The sequence below is a fragment of the Mus musculus genome, chromosome 1, assembly GCF_000001635.26.
Source record: "Mus musculus strain C57BL/6J chromosome 1, GRCm38.p6 C57BL/6J".
NCBI classification, from domain to species: Eukaryota; Metazoa; Chordata; class Mammalia; order Rodentia; family Muridae; genus Mus; species Mus musculus.
In genome coordinates, this window is record NC_000067.6 from 66,246,820 (window position 1) to 66,259,630 (window position 12,811).

General features: G+C 37.7%; 1 protein-coding gene across 17 annotated transcripts in view; it reads left to right on the top strand.

The window, feature by feature from the left end:
- Positions 1–12,811, top strand: part of Map2 (microtubule-associated protein 2) — a 267,382-nt gene that overhangs the window by 71,618 nt on the left and 182,953 nt on the right. For all 17 annotated transcript variants that reach the window (XM_006495746.3, XM_006495754.3, XM_006495751.3 and 14 more), the window contains one exon: positions 4,843–4,893. The gene's annotated coding sequence lies outside the window, so the exon portion shown is untranslated. The remainder of the gene's footprint in view (positions 1–4,842; positions 4,894–12,811) is intronic.

Sequence of the window (12,811 nt, forward strand, 5' to 3'; positions counted from 1 at the left end):
ATAATTTTTTTTAATGATCTGTGGTTTCAATACCCCAAATTTTATTTCTAGTGTAATTTTTCTGAGGGAGAAACAGGGAAAACAGCAAAGGTAGAAAAAGTGACTTTCAGCAGGCAGCTGACTTTGCTACTACTTACTTGGTAGCTGTCTCTGCTGTTGCCAGGTTTTATTCCTTATGAGGTTTAAACAGGCTCTCATCTGCTTGATATATATGTAAGGTATGAACTGGCTATCCCCATATGATTGAATGTGGGCAAGAAAGTCTTTCTCATTGTTAAAACGGGAATACGCTCTATAAACTAACTCTTTAAGATTAATTTCTGACATTTCTTTTACCTTTTGGGAGAGGAGAAACAGGACAGAAAAATGGTGACTTTTAATATGCAGATACATTATGCTGCCTGAAGGCAGATGCCAGATCCCATTGAAAAGAATTCTCTTTGAATTATGCTCAGGGCTTTGTTTAGCAAAATACTACACAAATGTCTTGACCTGTGTGTTTGAAATGGCAGATGGTCCCTGTGAAGACCGAGCCTTGGGGCAACATAAATCTTCACTATTTTGTGCCTATTTCCTCAATAGCTGGGCTGCATTTTTTTTTCAAACTTCAGGTTGCTGCTGAAGAAGCAGCTGCAAGTGGGAGTGTTACCCTTAAACACGAATGAACTGATAAAGACCACAGGACAGGTGGGGTTCCCTAGTGCAGAGGCCAACAATTCTGCCTCCGAGGATGTTTTCATCCAATACTTTTAAATAAAACATGTTTATATTAAGGTGCTATGCATGTTATTTTAGAATACTGCATACACAAGAAAATGAGCACCACATTGAGACAAATTAGCATGCCTACCTTCTCACTGTTACCTTGTTATTTTTATATTCTCGCTTACTTTTTATTTTTTTATCTTTTTCCCTGTATCCCTTCTCTTAGGAGTTACTAACTTCTAACCACCATCCCATACATCAACCATCTTCTACCTTAGGCCTCTGAGCTTCTTCAGCTTTAGTCACCGTACAGTTCATCAAGCCTCTGTGTTCTTCAAAGGGAGTGGCCTTTGCTGTCCACTGGGCCTCCAGTACTTTTGTCCTGAACACCTGTGATCGTTGTATTCTTTTTCCTTATATCTCTTCATTGCCCTAACCCTCCTCTTTCTCTGAACCACCTACCCTTTGATTTTATAAGTTTACCTTTTTCTTTTTCTTGTCTTTCTTTTTTCATATTAATTTCATGTATGGAATTATGTAGCATTTTGTATATTTGTGTACATATGTGTGTATGTATATGTGTATAATATCTTGCAGGTTTATCATGTTCCTGTCACTAGTCAGATTTCTTTTTTAGGGCAGGCTCATGTGTGTGTGTGTGTGTGTGTGTGTGTATCTCTGCATGGGAGTTGTGTTTCTAGGACTATTTTGGTGAATATTTCAGTTGTTCCCCTATATCTATATTGTATTATTAATAATGCTGCAGTATATGAATAATATGTACATGCATATTAATATGTATGTACATATTCTTAAGATACAAGTACAGATATCTATTGAAGGTAATGATTTTATTTTCTTTGGGACTTCTGGGTCATATAATACTTTGATTTAAATTTTGGGTTACCATGTAACATTTGCCAGAGTGCTATACTAATTTACATTTCCACAAATGGTGTATAAATGTATCATGTTAATTTCCTTTCTTATCTCTATAATAGTATATCTGACTAAAGCAACTCAAGGGAAGAAGGATATATTTGGGCTCATGTCTGAGGCAAAGCGTGTTGTCTGTGATAGTTCTGTGTTGACCGCAGTGTGTCCCACTGCTTGCTCAAGGAAGCAGAAAGCTAGGCCCCAAACCAAGCAGTCTTCTTTGAGTCCCACTCCAGCGACTAGCTAGTTCACAGTCATGAAGGTTCTGCCATTTCCCAAATCAGCACCACCGACTGGGACAATTGTCAAACACGGGAACCCATGGTGGGTTGGGAGGGGAGATTACAGACCAAGCCATAGCACGTTCTCTTCTGCCCACAGGCGTGGCAGTCCTTGTTATCCTTAATCATCTTAATCAAAGCCATAATAACAGGTATGAGATGACACCACACTTTGATTTTGATTTACATGCTCATGATTAGCTCTGTTGAACGCTGTTCTGTACTGACTGGTCATTTTAGGCTTTCTTTAGAAAATATTCTATTAAGGTTCTTTGCTTTTTTTAAATATAGTTGCTTTTGTTTGTTGCTTTGAGCTGTGTGAATTTCTTATACATTTTGGTTGTAAGACGCTTAGCAAACACATGATTTGAAATGTCTTCTCCTTTTGTTCTGCTGTCAGGCACCTTTTACCTTGATTGCCCTTGGGTTTTGTTCCTGGAGGCTTTGGAGTCATCTGGCTTTGTCAGTGTGAATGCCACAGAGTTTATTCTCTGTGAATCTCCTATACAAATTTTATAATTTCAGGTCTGAAAATTAAATTCTTAATCCACTTGATTTGGTTATTGCATATGGTAGAAGATCAAGGTTCATTTTGTTCCCTTTGCATGTGGCTATTCAGCTTTCCCAGAACCAGTCATTAGGGAAAACATCCCTTCAATGGAGGTCAAACAAAACAAGGGTACGATTTTTATTCCCTCAAGCCCTCAAAAGGGTTTTCAACTATCTTCTAAAACTTGGCAAAGAATCAAAGACATATTGAACTGAGCACGTTTGCTTATTCACCATTAACTAAATAGACCTGTTCTTTGTGCTGAGCACCTTGCTAAATCTGCAGCTCAAATACATGGTCCATACAACTAAAGTAACACTAATACTTTAAATTTGAATTTAACTTGTGCTGTCTTGAGCAGAAAATGTGTAAGACATTTGAGGTGCCACGAAACTGGGAGTAGGAGTGTCCGTGAGGGGTCACTCTCAAGGACAATTTAGAATATTTAGAATACTGTGCCAATCATATGACATACAGTCAGGTTTATTTGTCTCATCTCCTGTCTCTGGAAAAGTCCCCAAAGGGTCATTTTATTTTAAGTACAAAAATATGCATTGGAGAGTGAAGATATAGACTCTAATTAACTTAAAAGGGTGTTAAAGATACTGGGATGTTTAATATGCTGAGGAGTTCTCAGCAAAGAGTGGCTCTTGTCACATGGTCAATTTAAAACACAAATGAGCAATTCCACATAGACTTTCACTGGCTCCAAGAAATAATGAACCATAGTCACCTAACATCTGAATTAAGTGGTGGCATCACCCTGGTATTAAATACCTACTAAATAGCCGAGCAGGTTTGTGTACTGTATAGCAGGCAAGATCCTAGGGACACAGTATCACTGCTTTATTGAGGTAAAATCTATGTAGCATGAAAGTCATAATTTTAACCATTTTAAATGTTCAGTACACTGTAGCTGCTCAGACATACCAGAAGAGGGATACGGATTCCATTACAGATGGTTGTGAGACACCATGTGGTTGCTGGGAATTGAACTCAGCACCTCTAGAAGAGCACTTTGTACCCTTAATTGCTGAGCCATCTCTCCAGCCCCCCTGTTCAATTCTTATATAAAAAAACTACTATAATAGTTAAGATGCACAACAATTTCATATTGAGTTGAGTATATTGTTGCTGCTTATTGATATTTTTATTACTTGTCTTTGTGCTATTCTTTCCATTAAATCATGATTGTTGGGTGTGAACTTAGCGCATAGACTTGGCTTAAATATTTGATAATGAAACATTTCTGACATGTAGGCATATGTTAACTTGCAATCAGTTAATACAGATGATTGTAGAAGCTACTCAGTTTTTAAAATGGAATCACTGTTGTGAATACTTTTTAAGCAAGTTGAGAATTTCATTTTTTTCCCATTCTTTAGTTCTTTCTTTTCTGGTCCAGAGGACGGGCTGGTTTTCACCACAGACTCTGAAAAATTGTCTTCCCTGAAATTCCCCTTCTTTTTTCCTGTCCTCCGACCATGTGCTTTACCACAAATTTTCATCTCAGCATATTTTAATAATGGCCAGGCTTATGCACAGGGGACCAATGAGAAGACTGATAAATTGCCAATGAAATTGCCTTCTTTGACCTTGACTACCTTTGGACTGATTGATGATCCTGGACTAAAGATCTACAGACTTTCTGTGGGTATTAAATCAGATTAAAGATCTGTCTTAGACGGTCCAGGCTGTTATAACAAACATATTGTAGATGGGGTGGCTTATAAACAACAGAGATTTATTTCCCAAGCTTAGAATGCTGAAAACACCAAGGTCATCAATTCAGTGACTGATGAGGTTCAATTCTGTGTAGATAGATGGCTGCTACCTTGCTGTCCTTACCTGGCAAAAGGAACAAAGGAGCTTCTATGTTGTAATTTCTATAAGGACACTAGTCTTAGTTGCTTTATTTCTGAATTTCTCATTAATATCATACAGTTGTCTCCAGTACCCATCACATCTCATCATGTTGATGAAAATATACGGCAGGGTCCAAATGAGTTAATTTAATTACTAAGAAAATATCCAGGGCAAATGGTGGTATCTTACAAGTCGAAGGTGGATGTTTTTGACTATATGCTTAGGAATTCTTTGAATGCATAAAATGCTGAAAGCAAAAATCGGAACTAATTTTGACATTTATTACACGTTTTAAAAATGAAACCTAAAATTTACTGTGAATTTACAAGTTACTTCTACACAAGCATGGTGTGTTGTAAAGCGATCTGTGTCAGCCAGTACATTTTAGGGCACAATAAACAAGTTGTTTAACGCCTGCCTTGGCTTTCCTTCTTAGACAAAGAAAGGCTGACTTACCTGACTGATTTAATCTAATGGTGTTATTTTTTTTTCTTTTCCTTTTAGATTTATATTGATCTGAACCAACCTATATTGTGACTGCTGGCAAGAATTAAGGTCAGTGCTGTGCTTATATTGATTGTGAACTAGCTTAAATAAGCTTTTGTAAGGGCTTTTTGAGTCTTTAGCTTGCTGGTTCAGGATATTCTGCCCAGAGTGTGAGCAAGAGCAGGATCAAGCATGAACTGTATACATCACACCATGGCTCACTAATAACCACCATTGTTCTCGCCAGTATGTGTTTTACATTACTTTGGTTATTGAATGTTTTACCTCTGTCACCTCACTAGCTAAGTTTTGGTGAAATAAATGTGCCCTCATTTTCGTTCCTTAAAAGATAAACAAAGGCTGGCTTATACTTTAAAGGATGGTTTACTTTCTGAACAGGAAAACACATTTAGTTCCACAATTTGTTCCTCAAACAGAACACATTATGTAAGGAGAGCAGAGTTGAAAGTGCATTTGTGAATCACTCGTGTTAATTAACGAGCAGAATGCTAAGATGTCCTTTCTTTGTTCTGTTTTCTCATTAGCTGGCTTTTAGGAGCCACTCTAAACAGCTTCATCTGAGGTTGGAGTAATAACAGAGCCTTAGAGGTCCCTCACACAGATGGGCTTGGGAATCTATTTACCCCTCTATTTTCTTCTGTAGGACAGGAATTCAGAATGAAAAATAAATTTATAAACTAAGCCCCGAAGGCAAGGAGGATTTTCACTGCTCATAAAGAGCAGAACACCAGGTGTTGCTAGATTTGTGCCTGGGCTTTTTGTTAAAGAGTAACGTAAAGAAAACACTGGGCTTTCATTCTTGCTTACATTAACCAAGAATTTCCATTCTAAACTCTGGATTTAACTCTTTGAGTCAAAGTGCCTAATATATAGCAGGCACAGAGTAAATAAGTACTTTTTCTGGCCACAATTCTGATGTCACTGTCCTGTTGCCAGTAACACACACACACACACACACACACACACACACACACACACACGCACACACGCACGCACGCACGCACGCACCCCTCACCCTCCCTCTGTCAGGTGAATGGGTACTATTATTTCTTTTTTGTCTTTTTCAAGTGCATATGGCTTTCCTGTTGTTTAATCTGTATGAAATTAAATAAATAAATAAAACCTGTTGGATTTAAGCCTATTGATAGTTAGCTATTTAATAAAGAAAAAAGTAGGGTAGATATTTGCTCAGGATGATTTAAAAACTATTTATAAATCATGTTACTTTATATTTGACATGCTTTGGGGTTGAATGAGCATTGAAATACTTAACTTAGCCTAGCATTTGTTTTAAAAAAATTTACTCCTTAGTATAGTCTAAATAAATGACTATGCATTCAAATATATATATATATTTCTTTATTATTATTATCATGATTATTATTAATTGAATCAATGCTGACAATTTCATACAATTACTCATCTCCCACCCTCTCTTAGCTCCTTTACACTCCCTTGCCTACACATCTCTTCCTTGCATTCTGGTTTGTTTCTTTTATGACCCTCCAAGTTTAACCCACTGGACTTGTGGCCATGCGTTTGGAGCTATTCCTTGGAGCTTGGTGGGTCAGCAGCAGAGGTACAGGTGAAAACAGTGACCCCACTTTCCCTAGAATCACTAGTCAGTGGTTCCTAAGTAGAGGATAAAGCCCCATACGTCATTCCTCCATCCATGACAGACTGTGAAAAGAGCCAGTCTTGTTCAGGCCCAGTGCAAATTACTACAGTCTCTCAGTTCATGACTTCAATGGCTAGGTTCCACCTAGAGAATAGCATTTCAGGGCCCTTCTCCAGGCCTCTTGTTTCTTATATTCTTCTAACGACCTGTGTACTCACCTTCATTCACTGCAAAAAGAGGCATCTGGGATTGAGACTGAGAGTAGCATTTGTCTGTGTGTATGGTGTATATATTTAGAAGACACATTAATACTTAAGTCAGTTTAGCTCATGAACAGCTCCTTCCTTGGGTCTATGACCTTTTCAGGCATTATTGTTGGCTGGGATTTCAGTACCAGACATAGATTGTCTCCTGAGGTCTAGGCTTCAAATTCATTCAGGGGCTATTGGTTTTCACCATAACAATTGTGCCATTTTTGAGCAGGTGAGCTGTTCTTGCATGACGGCTTGGTTTTATAGTCCATAGGGTTCACAGCTCGGTAAGTCTATCGAGGGGTAAATTTCTTTTGAAGCTGCCAGCACTGCATCTCCCACACTTTGAAAATTAGCCACCAAGGAAGAAATTTCCAACTCAGTTCTGGCTTGCTTCTCTTAGCGCTAAGGTGGGTGGTGTCCTTAGGACTAGGCTCTCATCCTCTAGTAATTGTGGACAACCCAGAAGACTCACAAGAGCCTGCATTGTATGCGGTGGGGAGCTCTGTCACCTTCCAAACCAACAATTCTCATGGTAAGATAATATATCTGGGACTGTAATTTTGTTTAGTAACCTACTGCATCTGGAAGCAGTATTATCTCACCATGCAGAGTGTCTCCACTCAATCCCTAGACATGTCTTTAAATTTGGTTGCAATATAGTAAGTTTCCATATAACTTTAAACACACACACACATTTCGTTTTTGTTAGCATTTCCCCCACTCTCTTGTTCCCCACTGCAGTTTTTTCCTTGTTGCCTTCATCCCATTAGACCTGTTATGTAGAAAGTAAAATCTAGAGAGCTTTGCCAGGTATCTGTGTTTGCATCAGGAATGGTTTCAGTGCCCAATCTCATCCTCTCTTCAGTTCAGTCTCACTATAGTATCCAAATAGAAATTAGAAATCCCATCATGTTCTGACTACTTTTCTGGGAGAAAAACTATTAAAGATAAAAAATTGTGTCAAGAAAAGAAAGCAGGATTGCACAAAGTTAATCTGATTTCTTACCCACTGTCAATGTTGAGCGTTTCCTCTGTGAGAATATGAATATTGTGTGTGTTTTACCAAGATGTGAAAGGTTATAATAATATACATGATGAGATAAATATGTATTCAAACAGATAGTAGCCCATGTACATCTCTATTATCAGGATTTTCTAATTGAGAATGAGAAATTTTAGAACAAGTTTGATAAAGTTACCTATATAACATTTTATAAAATCAACTAAACATAGGTAGACTTTAAAAAATAATTTAACTCATCATCAAAAACAATAGATTTGGTGGGCTTATTTGTTTGAGACAAAGTTTTATGTAGCCCAAGCTGGCCTTTTATTATGTAGCAGAGTGTGGCTTTGAACTCCCTATCTTCCTGCCTCTACCCCAGAAGTGCTGGTCTTACAGGTGAGAACTTGAAGCACAGTATTACTGAACGTATACAGGGAAGACATTTTAAATCATCTAGAACTATTGTATGAGGGAATTAACATGAGATACATACAGAAAGCGGAACAGTAAACTATAGAGTGTTTTTAAGCAACATTTTAGAGCATAGTTTTTGCCTTTAAATTTTTTTTCTATTTTTATAGTTAATAGTGCTACCAGTGGGTTTTTGTCTTATGTTGTTTTTACTCAAACTTTTTATTATAGTTGAGTTTTACTTTTAAAAAAAGTTTTCCTTAATCTTAAACTTTGCATTTTGTAGCTTCCAGTTTGTTGAAAGTAGGATTTTAAATATAGTTTACCTTACGAAAATCTCATAATTTAGTGCTTCCCCATTGCTGGACAGACATACATAATATCTTACTCTAAATAGTACTATTACGACTATCCTTCTACTCACAGCATTATTCCAGTATAGTATTTAATATCAAATTTTACATTTTATAATCTAAGGAAATGAATGTCTTTTAAAGTGGCAAACATGCTGTGAAAGAGACTCACAGTACTGGCACCAATGAGCACTTCATTGGTGACATTTTCCATATAAATTTCACCATTTCAATGCTGGTGTTAAATGAAGGCTTAATTACCCCTCTAAAATTGGCAAGAAAGGATGAATTCTACGTGTGTGTCTGTGTATGTGTATGTGTTTCTTGGTGTGAATGCATATATGTACATATGCATGCAGAAGACAGAGGACAACTCCAGGTAGCCTGGGCACCATCCACCTTACCTTGAGGTCTTTTGTTGGTCTGGGCAGAAAAAGGTTAAGATAACTGGGCAAAAAGTAGGAGTGGTCCCCCTGCCTCTACCTTCCTGAAAGTAGGATTACAAGAGTGACCATGCTCAGCATTTTTGCAGGGCTCCCGGTGATCAGGTCCCCCTGCATACACTGCAAACTCTGCCACGTCCCCATCCATGTCCACAGACCCAGTGACTTCTTACTTTTTAAGTAATGTCAATATAAAGTAGGAAATAAGTACTTATTAAGGAACAGCCATGAGATGTTAAATGTTAAGCCAAACAGCATAACTTTCATTTTATATAACTAAACTTTCATTTATATATAACTAAACAATGTTAATTTTACTGGCTTTGTGACTTTCTACTTCAGCAGACTGTCCAAATTATGCTGCTTAGGTAACTATTATATTTTCTAGAATTTAATTGATCCGAAGATAGGCAATAGTGTTTGTTTTGCAACGGTTCCTCAGAGAAAGAACTCCAGAACCCTGACAAATGGAAGGATGACACCTAGGACCTCCATGTCATTGAAAAGTTTCTCTATACCTGACGTAGGAGCTACCACACCATTCTAAAAATCTTAGGAATATTTTAAGAATTAACATTATTCTTAAAAACCTAAAAGAGATAGATCGTAACGTCTTTAACCAGTATTTTATTTTAAAATTTTTATCCTTTCTGTTTAAAAATAAATCATCTTTCTTTCTAAATTGATTCTGTTATTTCCTTTATAAGATATAAAAATAAAGGGGAACTGTTATTGTATGTGAAGGTATCTTAACTTTGGTCCACTCAGACCCCCTTTCACCCAAGAAATTTTTATGTTCCTCTGGTTATACAAAAGAGGTATACTAGTAAAACATTTTACTGGTTATGAGATCAAAAGAAATTTAATTAAGACACTTATTTTGTTATACATATAATTGTGGCCTTTCACTAAAGATTAAAGCAAATTTGCATATTAATGAGATGGTCAGACCTAGTTTTACACAAAGAATTAAACCTTGGCTGAATATTTGATACTCTAGGATATAGATTTTCTTCAACACTCTTTAGAGTTGCTCTGCACTTTACAATCCAATATTATGAATGCCACATGACATAAATATCTAATGCAAACAGCAAGGCGCATATCACAAAGTGCTGGAAATTATTCCCTAGTCCCAGGCCAAAATTTATTTAATGACTTTTTATAAATTTAAACTCAAATTAACAACTTAAGTGGCAATTTTTACAATCCAACATTCTAACACAGTATGATCTGAAGTTATAATAATTTGATGCATGCTGAGGCATGGTGGTAGCCAAATATTAATGGCCTTTGGTTTCTGTAATTATGTTTCTATAAGAACGAAGACTTTCTCAATAGAGACCGTGATGCAACCCAGGGCATGCAGAGGGCTCGACTCAGAGCCAGTGTTCCAGGGAACACATTTTGGCTTTCAGAGAGAGAAGGCACATACCGTGGAAAGTGCACATGTACTGTGTTCTGAACCAAGACTGCTGTGAATTCATATGACTCAACACAGGCAGACACTGCCAGAAACAGCCTGGATTCAAGACCTATTTGACTTTGAATTGAATTCTGATCATTGTGTATTCAGATACCTTTTACTTTTGTTGGACATTTGTGGTTCCCACATTAACTTATACACCCTGTATGGTTTCATAAGTTTGCTATCTTTTGACCATATTCTTTCTTCATTGTATACATGAGCAGGTGTTAAAATTTTTCCTAATGATGTCAGAACTCTGTCTCTGTCTGTCTTTGATTCTGTCTGTCTCTCTGTCTGTCCGCCTGTCTGTCTCTGTGGGGGGTGGATTACCATTGGCACCCACCTTCTGCTCTAAAAGACAGAAAATGTCCATGAAATTATCAGCTAATGATCTGGAGTATCTTGTGTGCACCAGACTGGCCAGCAGTAACGCTGCAACAGGATCCTTCTGCACACGTTTATTGGGAGAGCTTGATTGCAGAGGCGAAGAGACCCCAAGCCCAGAACTGGTGCTGCTTATATAGGCCTAGGAGAGGCGTGTCTCACACCTGGATTGGTTATGCACTAAGCCTCATTTGCATGTTCCTCATCTGATTGGCTACTCTCTCTCTCTCTCTCTCTCTCTCTCTCTGTACCTCACAGAGCCTCATTATCACACCTCATTTGCATGTCTCACATCTGATTGGTTATACTCTCAAAGCCTCATTATCATGCCCGGGCCAGGCAGTGTCTTTGCAAAAAACTTTACTGCATATGTACACATTGGTTGTTTGTCCAAACTTATGCATGTTGGCCAGCAGTAGTCAGCGCCCATCTGCAACAGCACATGTGGCTTCCCACAGGAGTATATTGCTTCCTGCAGGACCATCTCAATACTCTGAGGGCAACCTTCCCTCCATGTGTGACTAGGTTTGGTTAAAGCACTTGTGTTAGAGGTTAGAAGATACTGTTATGTCTTGGTAGTTGGATTCCTTAGATGCTTTCCTCTAAGTGCATCAATAATAATTATATAAAAGACAAAAGACTTGATGATGATCCTGTGTCCCGGAACAGTCTGGGCTCTGTTTCCATTGCCTGAGTTGGCTTAGTTTGACCTCTGATGCCTTCTGCATGCAGACTGCTGAGTGTTCCCTGGTTAAATGTATCACCTGAAAAATTAGAACTATAACAACTTGGATTTCATATTTCAACAAAATGAGGTGTCATATTACTGTGAATCTTAAACCATAAGTTTCCTATGGCCTTTTAAAAAACATTTTCTTTTCCTAGATTTTATACAATAAATTCCAATGGTTCTCTTAAGACAGGAAGTGAAATTATTGAGGATCTTAAAATGGATTGTTATGGAAAATCCTAAAGTATATGAATGACATGCTATTGTGTATGACCAGAAAGTAATTCCTCCATACCGTGCTAAGTGATACTGCCCTCCCTCTCTCCCCCATCATCCTCTTCCTTATCTTCCTGTGTTTGTCTGTCCTATATGCATGTGTAATGAGTATATGTGTCCAAGCAAGGCAAGTCCAGAGACTTACATTTGTTACCTACCAAAGCTCTCCACCTTATAGTTATGTTTTACACAACTTAAGGTTTAATTTACGGGATTCTGAATGGTGAGGTGCATGAGGTTTCTTTTTGAACTGCTTCTCTATCAATAATCACTGAAGTCCCATGGCTTTAATTGCTATCCCATGAACTCTTTTAAAATTATTTTACATGTTCAGAAATTTTACATATTTATTCAGCAAACTTTGTTTCCCATTTCCCTGTCTTATTCCCCATCTGCTGCTAAGTTCTTTCTTTCCACTAAGTCTCCCTCCGACTTTTATGACTTCTTTGTGTGCATGATCCAATATGTCAGAGCATAGTGAGAGATTATAGACCAAATTAGGGAATGAATTGATGAAGAAAATACTGAAGAAAATGGTAGTTCCTCTCCAAGCCATAGTTAACTGCCAGTGGGGCCTCATAGATCTTTCTCCTACCCAAAATAACATGAGTTTGGGCCCAGTTATATGCAGGTTAGGGGACTGTAACCTCAATTACAATGATGTCATAGGATAGTGACTGTTATATCCTGTAGGCATCTTTTTGCTGTATATCTCTCTGTCCTCTGGGTCTTATATCTTATTTTCTAAGACATGGTCTCTTAGTTCACCAGTTTGGTCAGGCTGTCTGGCCAAAAAATTTTACATCTCTGCTTATCTCTCTGCATCACCATTCCTAGGGTTATTGAATGCACTACTTTGCCATTTTGCAAGGGTGCTGCGGACTTGAGCTTGCCACACCATCACCCCAGTTCTGATAAGATATTCTGTAATAGAGATAATCATCCATAAGCTAAATAGCATGTCGCCCAAGTGTTCATATACATATACATATACATATACATATACATATACATATACATATA